This window comes from Carlito syrichta, unplaced genomic scaffold (assembly GCF_000164805.1).
Source record: "Carlito syrichta isolate Samal-C Ts95f unplaced genomic scaffold, Tarsius_syrichta-2.0.1 Scaffold287885, whole genome shotgun sequence".
Classification (NCBI taxonomy): domain Eukaryota; kingdom Metazoa; phylum Chordata; class Mammalia; order Primates; family Tarsiidae; genus Carlito; species Carlito syrichta.
Window position 1 is genome coordinate 174959 of NW_007231981.1, and position 21244 is coordinate 196202.

General features: G+C 39.3%; 1 pseudogene; it reads right to left on the reverse strand.

Annotated features, from left to right (window-relative positions):
- Positions 1-3301: 3301 nt before the first annotated feature.
- LOC103255149 lies at positions 3302-5379 on the reverse strand (annotated as a pseudogene).
- Between the last annotated feature and the right edge of the window lie 15865 nt (positions 5380-21244).

The window sequence follows — 21244 nt, forward strand, 5'->3', positions numbered from 1 at the left end:
CTATCCTTTTGGCTTTGTTTGATGCAGCCAGAATATGTACAGTATTACAGAGTGCTACAGAGCACTGATGGACTCTGTTATAATTCAGTGCACGGGTTTTACTACTCTATACGTATTCCTATAACAGATCTTCTAAAGAAAGTGCAGAATGACAGGTAGCTATTGTGCTGCTAGAGGACAATGAGATAATGCTGCAATTTTTAAAATGAAAAATTTTAATTATAATTGCATATAAGGCACATTTCTTAACCCACTTACATAGACAACATTCCCAATTATCTCTTAGAGTTAAAAGAGACAATTAAGTCCGTATCCATTCACTAATAAGCATTGCATTATTTAAACTTACTTTTCTTTTTAAACTATGAAAATGAGAATTGAGCAGTGGTAATGGAAACATATAAAGTAGTAATTACTGTCTTCAAAGGGCAGCTTTTCACATAAACACATTTTGGCTAGCAGATTTAGTAGTTATTTTTCAACAGTAAAATTTGGTGAGTAAACCTTATCTTTCCCCATAGAAATAGCCTTTAAAATACAGAATATGAAGTTACCTTAAAATATCTCTAAAGAAAGCAAAGTTTTGCTGCAGATGCTGCATAACTCCCATTTTTATATGTAAAAGACTACCTTCATGTAATATGTGCTGCAACTGCCATTTCATTTTTATGTCCCTCTTAAAAATTCAGTAAAAAGGGGATCAGGAAGTACCCCTGTGATCTTGCTAATTGGTATTTATTGTTATACTCCAGAGAGATTGGGGAACATGACTATTTTAGATCTTGGAAATTAATCCCAATAGATATCTCAGAATATCTCAGCTTTGAGATGTGTTTCTCACAGTGAATATTCAACAAGAGGTTATTGTTCAACATTTATTAGGTGGGCTGGCTGATATCTAATAAAAATCAAGCCACAAGAAAAATCACTCCCTAACTTGCTTAGGGGACAGATTTTATTTACTAAATTTATCAGGAAATAAACAGTCATAAAATCCAAGAGAATTCACACTTTAATCTGGATGTTTTGTGGTGCTTAGGCCATACTGCCATTGGTTATGTGGCAGGCAATATTCAGCATTAGTTCATTATTGGACATTACCTATCACATCTGTATCATACCAGTTTCACTGAGCAGCTGGTATTCTGTTGCTTCTGCACAATGTTTAACATACTGAAAACACTAATCAAAATAAAAATGAGCATGCAGCACACTGCTGTGGGACTTTCCTCTCAGTCGGGACTAATAGGAAACAGAATTGTGACTTCAGATGATTCTTATGCGTAGCAACTAACAGTGCAACCTTGGGTATGTTACTTAACCTTTCTGAGCCTGATTTTGTTTTTCATCTGTCAAAAGCCTGTATGAATAGACACCTATCCTACAGATACTAACAGGGTCGGCATGAATGTTGAATATGATAATGGTTGTAAAAGGACTTGGTAAACTGTAAAGTGCTATATTAGCGCAATGTGTTAACAATCTGTTAAAAATGGGTGTGGCTTTTGTTTCTGCTGCTGCCTTTTGGACTTAGAAACTAGACATTTATCCTCTTACCCTTTAAAAAACTCAGAAATTCTGAATCTATCTTCCTATTCTGTGTTTATGAGGTTGTTTCAAGGCGAATTGCTCTCTAGCAAATTGCTCTAGTTGCAACTCAGTTCAAATCAGAAATAAGCTGGAAGATATGCCCTGCTCTTTGGCATTTGAAGTCTAATAAAAGTTCTCACCATACAAGACAGAAAAACATGATCAGAGGGGAACTACACATGCTAATTCTGCTTAATAGTGCCATGTAAACACTAAACAAAGAAGCAATCACATTTTGAGACTAATAAGTAGTGTAAGTGATTTGAATAAGGGCTAATTTTCATCTATGCTTTTCCCCATAATGTAGTTCTGGATATTTATGAAGTCTATAGTGAAACCTAGAGGTAACTTAGAAATTCTTTGAATCAACGGGCGAGTGAACAACATGCATATAAGGCTTTGTAAGCCATTAAATCTCAATGTGCATGAATGTGCATGTGTGTTAGGTCTGCATGAAAATGTTGCTTTGGAAAACTGATCTTTTTTTAATGTTGTAAAAAAAGTGCGTTATTTATAAGTCAACCATACAATAAAATAATTACTTTTAAAAGTCACACATACAACAATTGTATAAAGTCAGTTTGGAGTAAATTACATCTTAAACATGTTGCAAACTCATCTACTTTAGTGCTGTTTTCCAAAGAGACATGGTCCAAACCCTGTGAAGGCCTTAAAATTTTCATATTTGATAACAAGGGAACAAAGCTGACAATAAATATTTCCACAATAATTTTTAAAAACACTAAGTGGTAAAGGCTATTCTTAGTTACAAAACAATCTGTTACTCAGGCTTCTTGAAAATTTCACCAAAGTCAGTAAAAAGTTATGAAAAGTTGCATTTACACATTTATAATTCTCACTGTATTTTTCTTGAAGTAATAATACTACATACGAAAGTTCAAAAGATTAATAAAGAAAGAGTTGAGAGTTCTAATATGCAACAAACAAATTTCATTCATTGTATGCCGAACATACAAGAGACAAAAACATCATTTGCTTTTTTGTTTTTTTCAAAAATTACCCTGGCACCTCATCAAGTGGAAGTGGCACTCACTCCAGTGGGGCTCACACCTTTGTCGGCATCACCATCACACAGTCCTATAGCACGCAGACTCCAGGCCCAGTCCAGACACTGAACCCTCATTGTAGTACTGGAGGAATCTGCATTTTTCACAAATTCCACAGTGATTCTGATGAAGTGGTATAAGAACCCCAATTCTACCATCCAATTCAAACTCACTGCTGTTGTTGGAAACTTGACTCTGGACGACTCATTTACCTCTTTAGTTTCCTCATTTGCGAAGTTAGTCAACTGAACTGATCATCTCTGAGGGCCCCCAAGATTCTACAAAGCTAGGATGAACCCTGGATGTGAAGGAAATCTTGTTTCAGCCAAGAACTTAGTTTTCACACAAAGTCTAGCCTTTGTAAGTTCCCAGATTTCTGTCTTTTCTCCACCTTCTTAAAAGTTTGCTTCTGTCAGTTCAGTTTCTGGTAGCATCTGAGTATGTAGAGAAATTCTGAAACTGATGTCTGTGTTAATCTTGGGAACTTTTCTCCTACAAACAGAGAAGCTGCTGAAGTTGTGAGCGGTGCTATATATCCATGGTATGTGGCGAGACCCACTCAGGAAGTAACAGACCATCTCCATAGTGTCAATGGGCTTGACTTCCATCCTGGCATACAATCTCCTTCTGAGGACCTGGAAAAATCAATAGGAGGTCTTCACATTGGTTGAGCTTGAGGAGTAGGAGCTGGATTTCCTGGAGAACTTTGAAGAGAGGGATACTTGCATCTGCTTTACAGTACGGACTCTTGGACAAAGGAGCGTGTTCTTTGCAAGATTCCTGAAATCTTGGGAGACAAAATAATATACAAAGAGATCGATGCAGCTGTTGATGGTGGTCAGGCACAGGACTATGATGTGCAGGGCATAGACATGGCTCTGGCTCTGGCTTTTAATAAGGAAATAACTCACCATAAGCAGAAGGTTACTAAGGGTGAAGCAGATCAGGTGCATGGCCAGGACTGTGACAATGAGTTTGATGGCTCTCTTCCTTTTCTTCTCCGAGTTTTCATCCATGGCCGAAGTCTTGATCATCAGCATGTAGGCGGAGGCCGTGAGAAAGGTTGGGAGCAGAAAGGCTTCAATGACCAGAGAGAAGTAGCTGAACATGTCCCCCACCAATACCTTCTCTGGCAAAACATCATGACATGTTGTTATGTTAAGGATGGGAATGAAGACAGTCTGCTTCACAACATACAAGGGGATGGTGATCAGCAGAATCAGCAGCCAGATTCCCAGGGAGACGCTGATGGCAATGTTGGCCTTCTTCCTGGGGTGCACGATGGGGTTCTCAATGATCTAGTACCTCTACATGCTGAGGCAGGTCATGAAGAGGATGGAGTGTAGAAAAAGCTGATGAACACCTTGCAGAGAGCTTCACCCTGAGTCCAGTTGTTGCAGTGGATGTGATAGGCAATCTTCAGGATGAACCAGATGACAGAGAGGAGGTGGGGCAAGGCCAGATTGGCCATGTAAATCAAAGCAAGGTGCTTCTTTGTTTGGAAAAGAAAGGGCCAAAGGGCCATGCCATTACTTGGCAGACCTACCACAAATATGATTGTGTAGACGACTGGAAGGAAGAGAGTCGTCAGTTTTCCAGTGAGGACAGACTCAGAAAACTCATCCACGGAAAAGCCTGGTTCCATTGTCACTCCTTTTTCTTTGACTTGTGGTGGACCATGGATCTTACCAATAATACTTCTTCCTGTAGAGGGTCTACTGGTTCCTTGCCCGGTGCGGTTGCAGGACGTGGAAGCTGCCAGCAGGAGGGCGCCCGCCAGCAGCCACGAGGCGCCTGGGCCGCTTTCTTCCCACAGTGTGGACGCCTGGCAGGGACTCCGCCGCCTCGCATTCACAACTCGGAGATCCCTCTGCTGCGCTGAGAGGGAAAACTGATCTTATTGCTGATCTAAATGCTATGATTTCACAAGTGCCGGGTGAGCTAGCTGTCCTCACAAATGTGTCTCTCAGTTAGTTGATTGCAATCCGAATTTTCACTTTTGGTTGGAGCTTCAATCTAGGAGCTTAAGAATTTTGCTCTTCCCATTATTTTTTCTTATTAACACATTGCAAGTACTTTTGTGTTATTTAAAATTATAGCAAAACAGACTTATTGCCATTTACAACTGATTTTTTTTTTGAATCAGGGTCTCATTCTGTCACCCAGGCAGGAGTGCAGTGGCACGATCACAGCTCACCACAGCCTGTCTCCTGGGCTCAAGTGATCCAGTCTACTGAATAGCTGGGACAACAAGGTGTGCACCGCCAAGCCTGACTAATTTTTTTTTTTAATTGTACAGACAAAGTCTCACTATGTTTCTTAGGCTAGTCTCGAACTCCTGGGCTCAAGCAATCCTCCCTCTTTGGCCTCCCAAATTATTGAGATTACAAGCGTGAGCCACTGCCCTCGCCTATAGACTGAAAAAGTTTTTTTTTTAATGAGATGATTTTGTGAGAGCCTAAAAGAAGTGATTCTCTAGACCATTAAGGGGTTTCAAATCCTTGTGTGAGAGCAGGATGTGAAAATAAAAACCACGGAGTAAAGAAAGAGAGCCTGAAGTTAGCAAGTGCTCCAGAGAGGCCTCACCTGCTTCTGCATTTTCCCCTTGTAGACACTTTTAAGAGACATTTTATGACTGCAGTGACCTTGGAAAGACAGGATTGTGACATAAACACACACCTGTTACATGGGCAGTCTTTAGAAGTTTGCTTCTATCAGGCATCTGGCCAGCTTAAAAGAATTTTAATCAGGAAGAGGTTTATGAGGTTTATGAGGCAACATCGCTTGGACTCTCTTCTCTCTGAAGCCCTTTTGATACCAAGCAAAAGGTTGTTCAGTCAATCAGTTGCTTATCGGGCCTATCTTAATTACACCTTGGAAATCAGTATGCAAGTTAAATTGTCATTAGACTGTTACTGTACTGTCTTAGAAAGTGTGCACGCTGTCTGTTCATTTCTGAAAAGAGATTTTCTTCATCTTGAGAGTCACAGCTGGAGTAGAACTAAAACCTAACACCAGCAGGGAAATCTCCTGCAGGGTGCAGTTTCCTAGCTTTCAGCATAATTATGCAAATCCATCTTTGACATTAGAGAAAGGCCATTGACAATGTCAAGCAAATTTTATCCCGTTTTCACTTAGTCCCATTTTAGGTATTCACAGAGCTGATGTTCAAGCACTAAAATATGTGAGTCATTTAAATGCCTAAGGGAGTTGCAGTTTGGTTCCTGCTACTGGAGTGCTTCAATTAAAAGAAGAAAATGATATACACAAAGGCCTCTTCACTTCTGCCTCCTCAACCAGCAATGGTGCTTTCAGTTGACATGAGAGTTTTGTAACATTCACAAGCGGTTTCCATGACACTCACTACTGTGAACTCTGCTTTTCTGAAATTAGGCAATGTCTGAGTGTAAAGCAGAAGCACCTGAAGCCAGCCTTTTATACTATTTTGTTTTATTTGTTTGTTTTTATATAGCTCTATGCAACACTGCCACAATGGTCCAAGAAACCATAAGCATTTTGTGGTTTTAAAAAATAGAGACAGGGGCTCGCTACATTGCCCAGGGCTCAAGCAATTCTTTCTCTTCAGTCTTCCAAAGTGTTGGAATTACAGGCGTGAGCCACTGCACCTCGCTGGCTTTTCAAATGGAATAAAATGGGTACAGAAATCTGTCTTACTGGTTGCAGAGGTTACAGAGAGTTGTGAATATTATGATATAGTTGTGTCTAGCATGATATAGAATGGCCTCTACGTTATACATATGAGTTACCTAAAGCCTGTTACAGATAACTTGTCCAAAATCTCTAAGTAAATCAGTGACACAGCAAGGAGGAGAACCCACAATTTCTGACATTGCATACAGTGTTTGTTCTACTGCAGCACATTGTTCCCAGAAAACGTTTGATGACCAGGTAGCAATATGGACATCTTCTAATGCCATGAAATTTGGAATATTTTTCAAGCTATTTTGGGGAAGACCGGAAGCAGGAAGTTTTGATGCTTGCCCAGCAACAGAGGTGACCATGGGGAGCAAATGATCCAGATAATGTTTTTTAGAAGGCTGATCATTGAAGAAGATTTTCAGATTCCAGAGAATATCAGTTATCTCTGAGAAACTCTGATGACTCCACTCATGTAGGTTTCTTTGGTTGGGCAAGCTGGACTCCATGAATGCTGTAGCAATCTTGGGATCCTGAGCAACAGCAAACAAAACTAGAGTTGGAAAGACAAATCTGATATAAGAACCAACAGGGTGGAGCTAGGACACTTATCCCCTGACCAATTTGTAGTGTTCTGTGTTGGTGGTTGTTATGGGCTGAAATGTTTGTGTTTCCCCAAAAGCCATATATTGAAATCCTTACCCCCAAGGTGATGGTACAAGGAAGTGGGAACTTTGGGAGGTGATTAGGTAGTGAAAATGGAACCCTTCTGATGGGATTAGTGCCCTTATAAGAAGAGACACAAGAACTTGTTTGTTTTCTCTCTTTCTCCACCTTGATGCAGCAAAAAGATAGCCATTTGTAAACCAGGAAGAGGGCTTTCACCAGAACCTGACCATGGTGGCCTGAACTTGGACTTTTAGCTTCCAGAACTGAGAAATAAATATTTATTGTTAAAGCCAGACAGTCTATGGTATTTTGTTATAGCAACCCAAACTAAGATAGTGGTGGAGTAGATCCCCATTAAAGAAGGCACTATATATTTTTGCAAACAATTGTATTCCTAGCACCTAGCACAGACCAGTACCTGGCACATAGTGGTAATTTAATAAATGTTTGTTGAGTGAATGAGCAACTGAAGTATGTTCTTTCCTAAAGATCTAAACTTTTGAGTTGGACGATTGGTCACAGAAATAGAAAAAAAATATCTAGGGGATGTGTAGAATGGGAAGAAAATGGCAGAAGGGTGTGGGGGGTGGAGTTTGAAGATATAACTTGAGGGCCCTGGATGGAGACCTAAATTATAGACCTAGTATAGTTTAATATTTCACTGAAGGCAAGATTTGTGTTTGATTTTGTATAAAATGAGATTGTCTCTTTGTGAGCATACTTTGAAGTTTGGAGTGTCAGTATAAATATGAATTATTGTCATTGTGCACCTTAGTTGAGTCAAGATATGTTTGCTCTTCCTGATTCACGCCCTTGGGGCTTTCATTGGTACAGCATGTGTGTGGGATATACACAGATCAGATAAATCTCAATGTTTTTTCTTTCTTCATATGAAAAGGACTAATGTCTTCATGTTTCTTGTTAGCCTCATATGTCACTATTTGTAGTGAAGTGAAAAAGGAGTCTTTAATGCTGTTATGATCAAAGAGTACAAGTAGAGTCACTGAATTACCACGCCACTGTATTTGTTGGCCATGAAAATTCAAAAGCACCCATGGGGTGTTTTTAAGAGTCTCCCACCTTCTCAATTATTTGTCTCTGTGTTTTCATGGCAAATTGCAGAATGACCTCAAATGTGTAGGAAACACATGAATGAAGAGATGAACTCAAAGTTAATTATCTTGTACAATAAAGGAGATGTTTAGATATCTCACTGGTACTCATGAAAGAAAGTATCATAACTTTTTTTCCCTCAGTCAGCTTCTTATAACACTAGCTACTGGGTCATGATGTCCTTGGTATTTAGCAGAATAGACTGTTTGATAATGAATCATTACAGAGCATTAATGTTTAAAAACTTTAAGTTTTTGCTTCTTGGATTACTGGTCCTTGACAATTTAACCTAATGTGTCTGAGTTTGAAGTCTGCCTTCCTTTATTTTCTACTATCTTTGTGCAAGTTACTTAATCTTTGGTGTCACAGTTTCTTATTCTGTAAATTTATAATAGTATCCATTCTGTAAAACTATTGTGAGGTATGTATGATATTAAATGTATACATATATACTTTTGGAGTTGGGTCTCACTCTGTCACCAAGGCTGGAGTGCAGTGCCACAATCACGACTCACTGCAGCCTTGACCTCCTGGGCTCAGGTCATCCTTCTGCCTCAGCCTTCTGTGTAGCTAAGAATACAGATATGAGCCACCACACATGGCTATTTTATTTTATTTATTTTTTTTGTAGAGACAGGATCTCGCTATATTACCCAAATGGATCTCGAACTCCTGGGCTCAATGTATCTTTCTATTCTGGTCTCCCAATGTGCTGGGATTACAGGTGTGAGTCACTGCACCCAGCCTTAAATGTAAATCATTTTATGATAGTGGCTGTTGCATAGAGAGTACTCAATAAAAACTGTTCATTATGTTTTCATATTATTATTTTAAATCATTTATTAGCATGTAGATAGAAGTCTGGAAAAAGGATTGATGGTGTGTTAGAAAAGATGCTGAATCTGGTTTTGGCAGATTGGGTTTAATGTGCAGATAACATATTCTGTGATGTGACTTAGCAATTTGTTTTAAATGTACAATGGTCTCTCAGGATAGCAATTGAGTTGTAGAGAAAGACTAAGGAGAAAACTATACAGAGGTGATAGCTGAAGCTAAAAGAGAAATGAGACCACCTTAGGAGAGAATGTAGAAAGAGAAAATGATCACAGACCCAAACCTTGGTGGAAACTCGCATTTATGGAATCAGAGAAGAATTTAGCAAAGCTGATTGAGGAGAGGTGAAAGAAGTAGATTCAGAGTACCTCCACAAATGAAAGGAAGAAGACATCTTTTAGAAGTGGTGGTGAGTGAACAGTTTCAAATACTTCTGCAGAGAAATCAGGAATGATTAGTTTGAGAAGTCTATTCATTTTTGTCAAATTGCTTCTCAATGGTAAATATTGAATTTTATCCATATTTACATTTATATTCCCAGCACAGTACCTGGTTTATGGTAGGTGGTCAGTGTACATTTGTTAAGTGAATGAATAAAAAGGACATCAAAAAGAGGAATTTCCATGGACTTCTTGTTACAGAAATCCAATTGCAAAAGGCAAAGAGTAAATGAGTAATGAGAAGAGAGGAGGTGCTGACTGAGAAAATGATAATAACTGAGGTGAGTGAATTAGGATGGTTGGTTTAAAAAAAAAATCACAGGGTAAATAATAGTCCTTTTAAAAAATGTGGGACTGAGAGGGGAAACTGGAAATTTTTTAAAATTTAATTTTATTTGTTTAATTTTTAATTTTTATTTTTTAGTTGGAGTCTCAGTCTGTTGCCCAGGCTGGAGTGCAGTGGCACACTAACGGCCACTGCAGCCTCGACCTACTGAGTTCAGGCAATCCTTCTGCCTCATCCTTCCAAGTAGCTGAAACTACAGGCACGCACCACCACACCAGTCTAAGTTTTTGATTTATTGTAGAGATGAGGCCTCACCAAGTTGCCCAGGCTGATCTCGACCCATGAGCTCAGGCAATCCTCTCACCTTGACCTCCCAAAGTGCAGGGATTATAGGCATGAGTCACTAGGTCTGGCCTTATTTGTTTATTTTTTATTTTTTTATTTTTATTTTTTTGAGTTGGAGTCTCACTCGGTCGCCCAGACTGGAGTGCAGTGGCCGCTCCCAGCCACCGCAGCCTCGACCTGCTGGGCTCCGGCGATCCTTCTGCCTCAGCCTTCCGAGTAGCCAGAATTACAGGCATGCGATACCACGCCCGGCTGATTTTTGGATTTATTGTAGAGATGAGGTCTCGCTGCCCAGGCAGGTCTCGAACCCGCCGGCTCAGGCAATCCACTCACCTCAGCCTCCCAAAGGCGCGGGATTATAGACTGAGCCACCGAGTCCGGCTTATTTGTTTATTTTTAAAGATGTAGGGTACAATTCAAGATTGTTTATTTTTAAAGATGTGGGGTACAATTCAGGTATACAAATGGTCACCATACAGGTAAAGTTTGGGCCTCCCTTTGGTCCCCACTTCGCCTGGTTTGAAATCAGGTGCTCTTATTGATGTTATGTGCCAACCCTCTCCCTCCCCTGGCAGTTTCCAACTACTGCCAGTCCCTTTCTTATTGTATTATGCTAACTGGATTTTAAAAAATTATAGCCAGGCATAGTAGCACATGCCTGTAGTTCCGGTTACTTGGAAGACTGGGGTGAAAGGATCGCCAGAGCCCTGCAGATCGAGGCTGCGGTGGTTGGGAGCGTGCCATTACACTCCAGTCTGGGCAAAAGTGTGAGACTCCAACTCAAAAAAAAAAATGGTACATACACAGAATGGAATATTATACAACCATAAAGAAGGACAAAATTATGGACTTCACAGCAACTTGCATGGATTTAAGGTCTATAATACTCAGTGATCTATCACAGAAACAAAGAACTGAGTACAACATGTTCCCACTCATAAGCGAACCCTGAACATCTACCAGAATACTGGTTATGTTCCTATGTAAAAGAAGAGAGATTGAAGATGTCCCAAGAGGAGTGAATGATGGAAAAAGACTACATATAGAAATAGGATTGGAAGAGGAGAATACTAGTAGAGCACCTCATCCTTGAGAGGGAGGGAGAGAGAATGAATGACAATACAAAAATATTGTGATTTGGGAAAGAAGATTTGGCAAATGTGAGGTTTAGAGACAGAAAGGAAGAGACATGGGACAGCTCATTTCAAGTTGTGTGTGTCTTCTCCGTGTCTGGAGAGGATGAGAAGATTGTCATTGGTGAGGTTGCAAATTTGAACAGGAAAGATTGGGAACAACTCTACAAAATGCTCTCTCTCTGATCTATGGGGTGGAACGGTTGGCCAATTGATGCTCCTTGGGTTCTGAAATTATTTCCTAAGAATATTTTATATAATTTTAATAAGTTTAAGTCATTAATACTAAAGCTAGAGGAAATATAGATAAGCTTTTCAAGAACCAAGCAGCAATTAAAAAAAAGATGTAAAATCATGTTGAGTTCTAAGAATATTCCTTATCAGTAGTCACTTTGATAGAGCTTAATTAATTTCATTTCATTATACTTTCTCAACTCTAAGGCAACAAAATTTTAAATCTAATAAAAGAGATGAATTAGTGTTTTCATGACAATGATGCAAATGTGTAAGTTACTGTTTTATAGACACACACCTTACAAATGTCAGTATCACATTTATAGCCCTATGGATTCCAGGTTTTGAATTTAATCAGACCGTTTTTTTTTTTTTTTGAGGTGAAGTCTTACTCTGTCACTCAGGTTGGAGTGCAGTGGCATGCTCACGGCCACCCCAGAGTCAACCTGTTGGGCTCAGGCGATCCTTCTGTCTCAGTCTTCCAAGTAGCTGGAACTACAGGTGTGTGCCACCATGCCTGGCTAATTTTTTGATTTATTGTAGAGATGAGGTCTCACCCAGTTGCTCAGACTATTCTCAAACCCATGGGCTCAGGCAATCTCCTCACTTCAGCCTCCCAAAGTGCTGGAGTTACAGGCTTGAGCCACTGTGCCTGGCCTTAATCAAACTATCAAAAACAACTTACATTTTTTAGTTTTTGTTGTTGTTGTTATTGTTGTTCTGTGTTTGTTTTGCCTCAGAAGAGTATGATCTTATTATATATACACATTGGAGCAACAGAACTGAATTCAAGTCAAAGTTTCAACTTGATTTGGTCAATTTTCCTTAGAGTTTTGAGATTCTTATAAGAAGATGCTGAGCTGATTTCAGCAATTTAACTCTGCTAGGGCTGAGAACCGCACAGTCATATTGTCTCCATTTCCTCTAGTATACATGCAAATCCCTCTAGGCTTCTAAAACATACACATTCATCCCACCTTGACTAACAAAACATGTAATCAACAAGGATGTGTGTGTGTGTGTGTGTGTGTGTGCGTGTGTGTGTGTGTAAGGCGAGGGAGTACTCTAGTATGAGGAAGTTTCTGTTAGAAAAGTTTGCTTAGAATTTTCAGGTTCCTTTACTTCAGTTGTAGCAGCCAGTAAACAAAATAATACTTTTAAAAAAATTGTGGTAATGAAGGTTCCTCAAAAGTACAATAGAAAGTTAAATGGCTTCAACATCTAGATTTCATTTTCAGGATCCCTTTCCTTTTGTATCAGTGGAGCAATTTTTGTGAGTCCTGCAATTTTAGGTCTGACTCAAAATTAATACTTGGTGCTATCTTCAATTCTGGGATAGCCTGTAGCTTTTGTCTTGACCAATTTATACAAAAGCTGATTTTTTGGTCTTCAGCTGATTGTGATTTTTTTTCTTACATTCTGCTCCTGGGCAATAAAAATATTCTTTAAAAATGTTGGTGGGCTGTAATCCCAGCACTTTGGGAGGCTGAGGTAAGAGGATTTCCTGAACCCACGAGTTCAAAACCAGCCTGGGTAACTTGATGAGACCTCATCTCTACAATAAATCAAAAAATAAACTGGGCATGGTAGTTTGCACCTGTAGTTCCAGCTACTTGGAAGACTGAGACAGAAAGATCGCCTGAGCCCAGCAGGTCGAGGCTGCAGTGGTCGTGAGCATGCCACTGCACTCTAGCCTGGGCAACAGAGTAAGACTCCAAAACAGACAAACAAAAAAAGTTGGTGTGTGGTTTAAAATCTGAATTTTGATTGCTGAAAGTTTCAAGAGTTTTTGCTTTTGGGGGACAAGATGCTTATTTTTCATGGATTTGAAATTACTATTTAACATCTTTGTCCTTTGTGTTCAGTACTTTTAGGATGGATACTATTATTATGATCTTTGGGTATGAATACCACCACATTTTATGCCTTAATGTAAAGATGCAACTTTAACTTTTAGGCACATAGACATAAAGTCCATATTCCAATAATTATTTCTTGCCTTTAGTGAATTTTATAAGTGACCAAGTTCCATTCTTCATTTTGGCCAGTAGATAGATTCAAACCAGATTTGAAGTCCACTTTCAAAAACTGTGTACAACCATAAGTATGCATTTCTAGTCACTGTTCTTCCCCTTGGTTTTATTATTTTCTATTTGCCCTGTTTCTTTAAGTGATTTACTTTTTCTTCTTTTATATGTGCTTATTAACCCCAAGTACTTTGCAGTAGGAGGTGGGTGACAAGTAAATACATGTAAGTAGTGCCTATAGCATGAACTTCCTGTAACTTCCCAGTTTTCTGGAGGACAAATTAGGAAATTTGTCATCACCTGCAGTGACCAGCACTTTTAAGGATATTAATGTTTTCCTAGTTGCTTCCTAAGAGGTTTTCGTACCACTATCTCACTATTACAAATGCAAACATCTCTGTGGAGGAGCCACATTGAATATACCTAGAAAAACTCTCCAGTCACATCAACTCTGTTATTTTACTCCTGAGGATGAATAACCTTGGAGAGTGATTCTTTGAAACAGAATTGTGGAAAGTATTTTACCAAGTTAAGGGCACACCATCTTACATTCATGGCCACTATTTGCTACTTCTGCAAATACTGCAGTATTCAGAGGTGTTTTTCTGTCAACTGTGTGAATATGCTACAACTTCTGTCTTTTGTAAACTTGAAGCAAAAATGCTTACTTAAATTAAGGCAATATGAGATTATGTGACACTGCTAGGTCTGTTTTAAAAATGAACTTTGAATGGCAAACTCTTTAAGAATGGTCTTTTGTCTTTGAAAAGCTGCATTCCATGACGTTGAGTCAGCAAACATAGAGTTACTATAATCCCCCAAAGCTAGAATGGGGGTTGAATGTCTAAAATGACTTGTAGATTTTTGGGACTAGGCATCATGTATGTTCTGTTAACTCAGTTGGTCAGAACTTTCTGTCTGCATATTTTGAGCAAGAATAATATTGGTAACTGCCCTTTTGATTTAGGAGACATTTAGCAGTGCTGTTTTACCATCTAGGACAATTTACTGTGTCACTAAAAATGACATATAGAACCTAGTCAAGTGTTTCATTCTGCCCTCCATATACAAGGTGATTCTGTAGCACAATATCTGAGAAACATCAAACAATTTTGAGTCAAATGGTGCAACTCAGGGTTGTAAGCACTGAGAGCTGTTGATTAGTATTTTCTCTTTTTTCTTCCTTCCTTCCTTCCTTCCTTCCTTCCTTCCTTCCTTCCTTCCTTCCTTCCTTCCTTCCTCCCTCCCTCCCTCCTTCCCTCCCTCCCTCCTTCCTTCCTTCCTTCCTTCCTTCCTTCCTTCCTTCCTTCCTTCCTTTCTTTCTTTTTGAGTCAGTCTGTCACCCAGGCTGGAGTGCAGTGGCACATTCACGGCCACTGCAGCCTCGACCTGCTGAGCTCAGGCAATCCTTCAACCTCAGCTTTCCAAGTAGCTGGGACTACAAGTGCACACCACCATGGCCGGCTCATTTTTTTCTTTATTGTAGAGAAAAGATCTTGCCAAGTTGCCCAGGCTGGTCTTGAACCACTGGATTCAGGGATTAGTATTTTCATACTTAGCTCTCCGATCTCAAGGGAAATGTGTTTTTTTAGTACACTAACAATTTTACCCAATATTGATCTCAGGTGAAGTTACTAAGGTGAGAGATATTAAAAGGGCATGTGTTTGGGACCTATAAATGGTCAGGAGCACTATATGAGTCTGCCTAGCATTTAAAAAGTTTATTTCAAGGTCAGATAGAATCTCTTGGCATGCCTGACTTTATTAAGTATGCAAAGAAACACTCACCTAGCATTAAAGTGCCATTCCCACCTCAACCCCCTCACATTATGCAAAACATTGCCTTGCTTATTGGAAGAAGAAAATTTAGTAGCCCCTGAAGGGCACAATCTGAAACTTTCTATTAAGCCAGCAGTCTAGATTTGAGATGTTATTAAGTCCCAAGTGGGAGAGCAGGCAGATGGGGAAACAAGTGATTAAACCTGGTCTAGACTGATAAAGAATGGGTGCTGGGCGTGAACAAAGTCTGAGTGTTCTGCTGGGGTCAGGGTTGACCTCAGGGTAGTCTATCTTATTTTAGCCTGTGCTTCTGACCTCTCTTGTTTTTGATCTTTAAATAACAACTTTACTCTGACTGCCTGTGTGCCTAACACTTTCATCTCTGGAAAACCACAATTCTATATACTAATCTCCATTTTAAAATCCATGTGTGATGCAATAGTATCAAACACACACACACACACACACTCTCACACACACACACACACACACACACACACACACACACACACACACACACACATTCCCCCTGCCTTTTCTCCCTAAAAACTTCACTTTACTTTATCTTTGACCACTTCCAAACTCAGATAAACCCAGTCACTGTTACTCAGAAGGGTCTGGATCCTAAATACTCTATGGAAATATATCTAAAGTAAATATATATACTACATATGTATATTATACTATGTATACATATTTATCTTGTGCTATGGAATTCTGTTGCTAAGATAAATATTACAAATATTTAACAATTAGAACATAATGAATACCAACAGTCAAAGGTGACTTTGCAAACCCTAAGAACTCATAAGGCCCTAACTGCTTATCAGCTGAATGTTAGCCCTAGCTGTGTCATTTCCACCCAATGAATCCTAAAGCATTTTACAAACATAATGTCAGTCTTTTATTCATGTGTTTGTTCAACAAATATTTATTGCAAACCTACTATGTACCACACACTGTGTAAAGTACTGGTTATATAAGACCTATGATGTAAAGAAATTTAAAATATAGTCCTAGAATTGTATGAGGTTTGGAAAATACCTTCATTTTTTCCTTAAATCTAGAAATATAAATGCTCTGGGCTGATGGGAAATTCTCATCCTAAAGATTTGGAGAATCTAAAAATGATCAGCCCTGGGATCTCCTTTGTACAAGATCATTAGAAGAAGGATTTGGGGTTTTTTTTTTTCTCCATTCTGAAGTCCCAAAGAGCTGGATAATAAGAACTGAGTTACCTAAACCTATGGGAGTAATGCCTAAGAAGGAAAAAGAATATCATCTGGACCACCACAAGGAAAAGAAACTTTCAGCCAGGCTCGGTGGCTCAGCCTGTAATCCCACGCCTTGGGAGGCTGAGGTGAGTGGATCGCCTGAGCCCGCGGGTTCGAGACCCACCTGGGCAACTTGGTGAGATCTCATCTCTACAATAAATAAAAAAATTAGCCAGGTGTGGTAACGCATACCTGTAGTTCCAGCTACTTGGAAGGCTGAGGCGGAAGGATCGCTCTAGCCCAGCAGGTCGAGGCTACGGTGGCCGGGAGCAGCCACTGCACTCCAGTCTGGGCAACAGAGTGAGACTCCAACTCAAAAAAAAAAAAAGAAAAGAAGCTTTCATACCACCTTTGGATTTTTGTATGTTTCTTTTTTTTTTCCTGTATGTTTCTTAAAGAGCATTTATTTCACAGAGAATTATTCTAAATTTCATTGGTAGTTAGTGAGCAACTGAAACTACAGATGGTAGATGTGAGAGAAAGGAGAAAAGACATGCAAGGTGATCACTAAGGAGAGTTAGTATGCCTGATGATCAAGAATTATTCAGAAATCTTATGTGTATGTGGTGGGTGTGGCTCCCACCAGGCTGAACCCAATTATCCAGTTGTTGTGGATGGACTGAATGATGTGGGAGGGTTTGCCCTGCAGGACATGCACTTGATGAATGTTCATTTTCTTCAACATGTGGCACACTGAGCACATATTCATCTTAGGATGTTATTTTTACAGCAAAGCCAAAAGGGCATATGCGTCTAATGCATTTTTCTTCCTTTAAGTTATCATTTACTTTGGCTGTCTTATGACTAGGTGAAACATGAACTAAAATATTAGGCACTAGGAAACTCGTGGGGGAAGAAATACCTCTAAGAAATTTCTGATTGCCATAAGAGCTTTGAGTATCCTAGAAAAATATGAAATTTTCTGGACACTGATTTATCTTTATACCATCTTAAAATCCTAATTAAAAACATCAGGTAAATATTAAGCTGCTCAATGGATGATGCTGGCTGCACAGGTAAATATATAGATGAGTTGAGGGGAAGTAGAAGTACACAGGAGTGGGTAAAAAATGGTGCAACCTTATTTTTTTCTTTTCTTGAAGACAGAAAATTTGAGAACTGCTATTTCTAATAGAATGTTCTGCATAGACATCACCTGTGAAGGTTCATACTTTTGATAAAGAAAATCATCAAGTGTTTATTACAGGCAAAAACACTTTTGATCATTATTTATTTTTATCAAAAAATTATCTTTTCCCGTATTTTCTCTTCCAGTGATGAGGAAAAATAGAAGAATTATTTTGTCTGATTTCCCTCCTGGGAAGGCACCATGTTTGCTAATGGTAACTTCACCGAAGGGTTAAAAGAGTAAAGAAAGAATAAACAACTCCACTGAATGTAAAAGAAACGTAACAATAATTATAATTATCTAATAGTAATTACCTATTACTCTTTAGTTGCCTTGATCATGCCTTTATTTAATTTTTTTTTTTTAGTTGGAGTCTCACTCTGTCACCTGGGCTACAATGCAGCAGGATATGACTACTGCAGCCTTGACCTGCTGGGCTCAGATGATCCTTCTCCCTCAGCCTTTCAAGTAGCTGGAACTGCAGGCGAGCACCACAGTATCTGGCTACTTTTTTATTTATTGTAGAGGGGCTGTCTCACCAAGTTGCCCAGGCTGGTCTTGAACTCCTGGGTTTAGGCAATCCTCTTGCCTCCCCCTCCTAAAGTGCTGGGACTACAGGTGGCTTGGTTGATCATACGTTTAAAAGTTTATCTATGGAGGAAATTATATTTCTTTTTTTAAATGTTTTTTATTTTTATTTTTTTATTTTTTTGAGTTGGAGTCTCACCCTGTCACCCAGACTGGAGTGCAGTGGCCGCTCCCGGCCACCGCAGCCTCGACCTGCTGGGCTCCGGCGATCCTTCCGCCTCAGCCTTCCAAGTAGCAGGAACTACAGACGTGCGCTACCACACCTGGCTAATTTTTTTGATTTATTGTAGAGATGAGGTCTCGCCTGCCCAGGCGGGTCTCGAACTCGCGGGCTCAGGCAATCCACTCACCTCAGCCTCCCAAAGGCGCGGGATTACAGGCTGAGCCACCGAGTCCAGCTTAAAAATGTTTTTTATTTTAAAGATGTGGGGTACACTTCAGGATTAGGTATACAAGTGGTCTTTGTACAGGTAAAGTTTGGGCCTCCCTTTGGTCCCTGCTTTGCCTGGTTTGAGACCAGGTACCCTTATTGGTGTTAGTGCCCCCCTCCCACTGTCGCCAGTCAGTTTCCTGCTACTGCTGATCCCTCTCTTATAGTATTCTGATGAATGTTCAGAGTCTATTTATGAGTGAGAACATGCGCTACTCACTTCTTTGCTTCTGTGATAGATCACTGAGTATTATAGGTTCTAAATCCAAAAACATGGAACTAACCATGCTTTCCATCAAAACTGGACAGGATTAAAAAAAATACATGATGGAATATTATGCAGCCATAAAGAAGGACAAAATTATGAACTTTGCAGCAACTTCTTTTTTTGAGTAGTGGTCTCACTCTGATGTCCAGGCTGGAGTGCAATGGCATCTTCATGGCTCACTACAACCTCAACTTCCTGGACTGAGGTGATTCTTCTGCCTCAGTCTCCCAAGTAGCTGGGACTACAAGCAAGTTCTACCATGCCTGGTTAATTTTTATTTTTTATTTTTTTGTAGAGAGGATGTCTTGCTATATTGCCTAAGCTGCTCTTGAACTTCTGGGCTCAAGTAATTATGTCGTCTTGGCCTTCCAAAGTGCTAGGATTACAGAAATGAGCTACCATAACTGGCCCCAGAAAATTATAGTTCTAGGTATAGCAGTGGACCTAGACGTTAGCTACTAAGGTACTTTGCCTTTATAATTTCCTCTATAGTGGGTAAAATGACTTCTCAGTGGAGTATTAAGGAGATATGATAGTTTTGAATCTCTGTGCTGTGTTTGCTGATAAAGTCCTTTCAGACACTTCACCAAGTATAGTAAAATAAATTCACAAGCTGGGCTCGGTGGCTCAGCCTGTAATCCCGCGCCTTTGGGAGGCTGAGATGAGTGGATTGCCTGAGTCTGCGAGTTCGAGACCCGCCTGGGTAGGCGAGACCTCATCTCTACAATAAATCAAAAAATCAGCCGGGTGTGGTAGCGCATGCCTGTAATTCCAGCTACTTGGAAGGCTGAGGCGGAAGGATCGCCGGAGCCCAGCAGGAGAGGCTGCGGTGGCCGGGAGTGGCCACTGCACTCCATTCTGGGTGACCGAGTGAGACTCCAACTCAACAACAACAACAACAACAACAACAACAACAACAAATTCACATATGCATTTCTTGTATTTTGTGAGTGGCACTAAATAATGTACTTTAATAACAGTAAATCTAAATACCATGTATTTATAAAGACATGACTGTATTGAAAAAGAAAGAAGAGAAGTTAAAACCTATAGGTTTTTTCCAATTCAGATCATGTCTATACAATGGTAACATTAATTAAGAGATTATATACTTTGGCCCCAAACAAATCTATCTCAGGGAACTAAAGGGTAATATTCCCATCTACATATGCAAACTGTCATACTCTCCAGGAATAACTGATTCCGTCCTCATAGGTTGTGGCATTCACAAAGTTCTCACAATGACTGCATCTCAGAAAAGAACCTAGCTGCCAAATTCTCCTTTCTTTGTTGAACAAGTACCCAGTTGTAACTGCTTTGGAACTTATTTTTCATGCTTGAGAAATCAAAGAGGCTAAACTTTCTTGATTGTGAATCTTCAGGGAAGGAGTTCAAATAAATAAATTTAATCATTGTTTTTTTTTTTTTTTTTGCTCAGTACTATGCTAGGTACTGCATCTGGAAGGAAAGATAAATGAAGTAAAGTGCTACTCTGTTTAGTTAGAATACAGATATTTGGCACTTGCAAATGTCTAGAAATATTTGCCAACTGAATTAAAGAAGCCTCCAAGTGCAACCATTCTTTCCCAAAATAGCTGAGAAGATGCAATATGCTTGGCTAATTTTCCACGCAGAATAAAGGAGTGTTCTGTTCGGCTGGTGATATCTATACAAGTCAAATCCTGACAAGCAACAGTATATCCCAATTTTCATAAAATGAAAACTAAAACTTGCAAGTTTATTTTTACCAAAATGTACCCAAACTCAGGTAAAACTTACAATTTTGTACTGGTTTTAGAGCAAAATGTTAAAAAGGCTAAAAAGGTCAAGGACTTTATCCATTTTCCTAAGGATGTCTCTTAATCCTTTGATATTCAAATTATTTTCTTTTGATGTGTTTATCTCGGTATCATGTTGTTAGTTTTCTTTTCTTCATTTATTAACTGGTCTTACTTAGATCCTTAGTTGTCAATAGTGTTGCATGTGATTGGAGTAGTTCTTCAGTATCATTTTCATCAACTTCATAATCCTGAATGTTTCATAAGATTTGCAATTTGTTGCATTTTATTGTCCAATAATATCAGAAAATCAGTCAGAGACTGATCAACATAGGCTCATACGAAACAGGAAGAGATGCTTTAGTAGGCTAATTTTAAGGTGGTTAGTACATTAGTGAATAATTTGGGTTATGATGACTTTTGCTTCCTTTCATATTCTCTTAAGCTCCAGGACTTGGATTATAAAGACCACTTGTCCTTGAGTTTTGTAAACCAAAGAAAACCCAGAGCCTTTAAATGAGATGAGTTTTACTAAATTGTTCTAAATGCAAACCTTTTCTGTATTATGTTATTATTAAGAAGGATGTACTTATCTCTTCAATT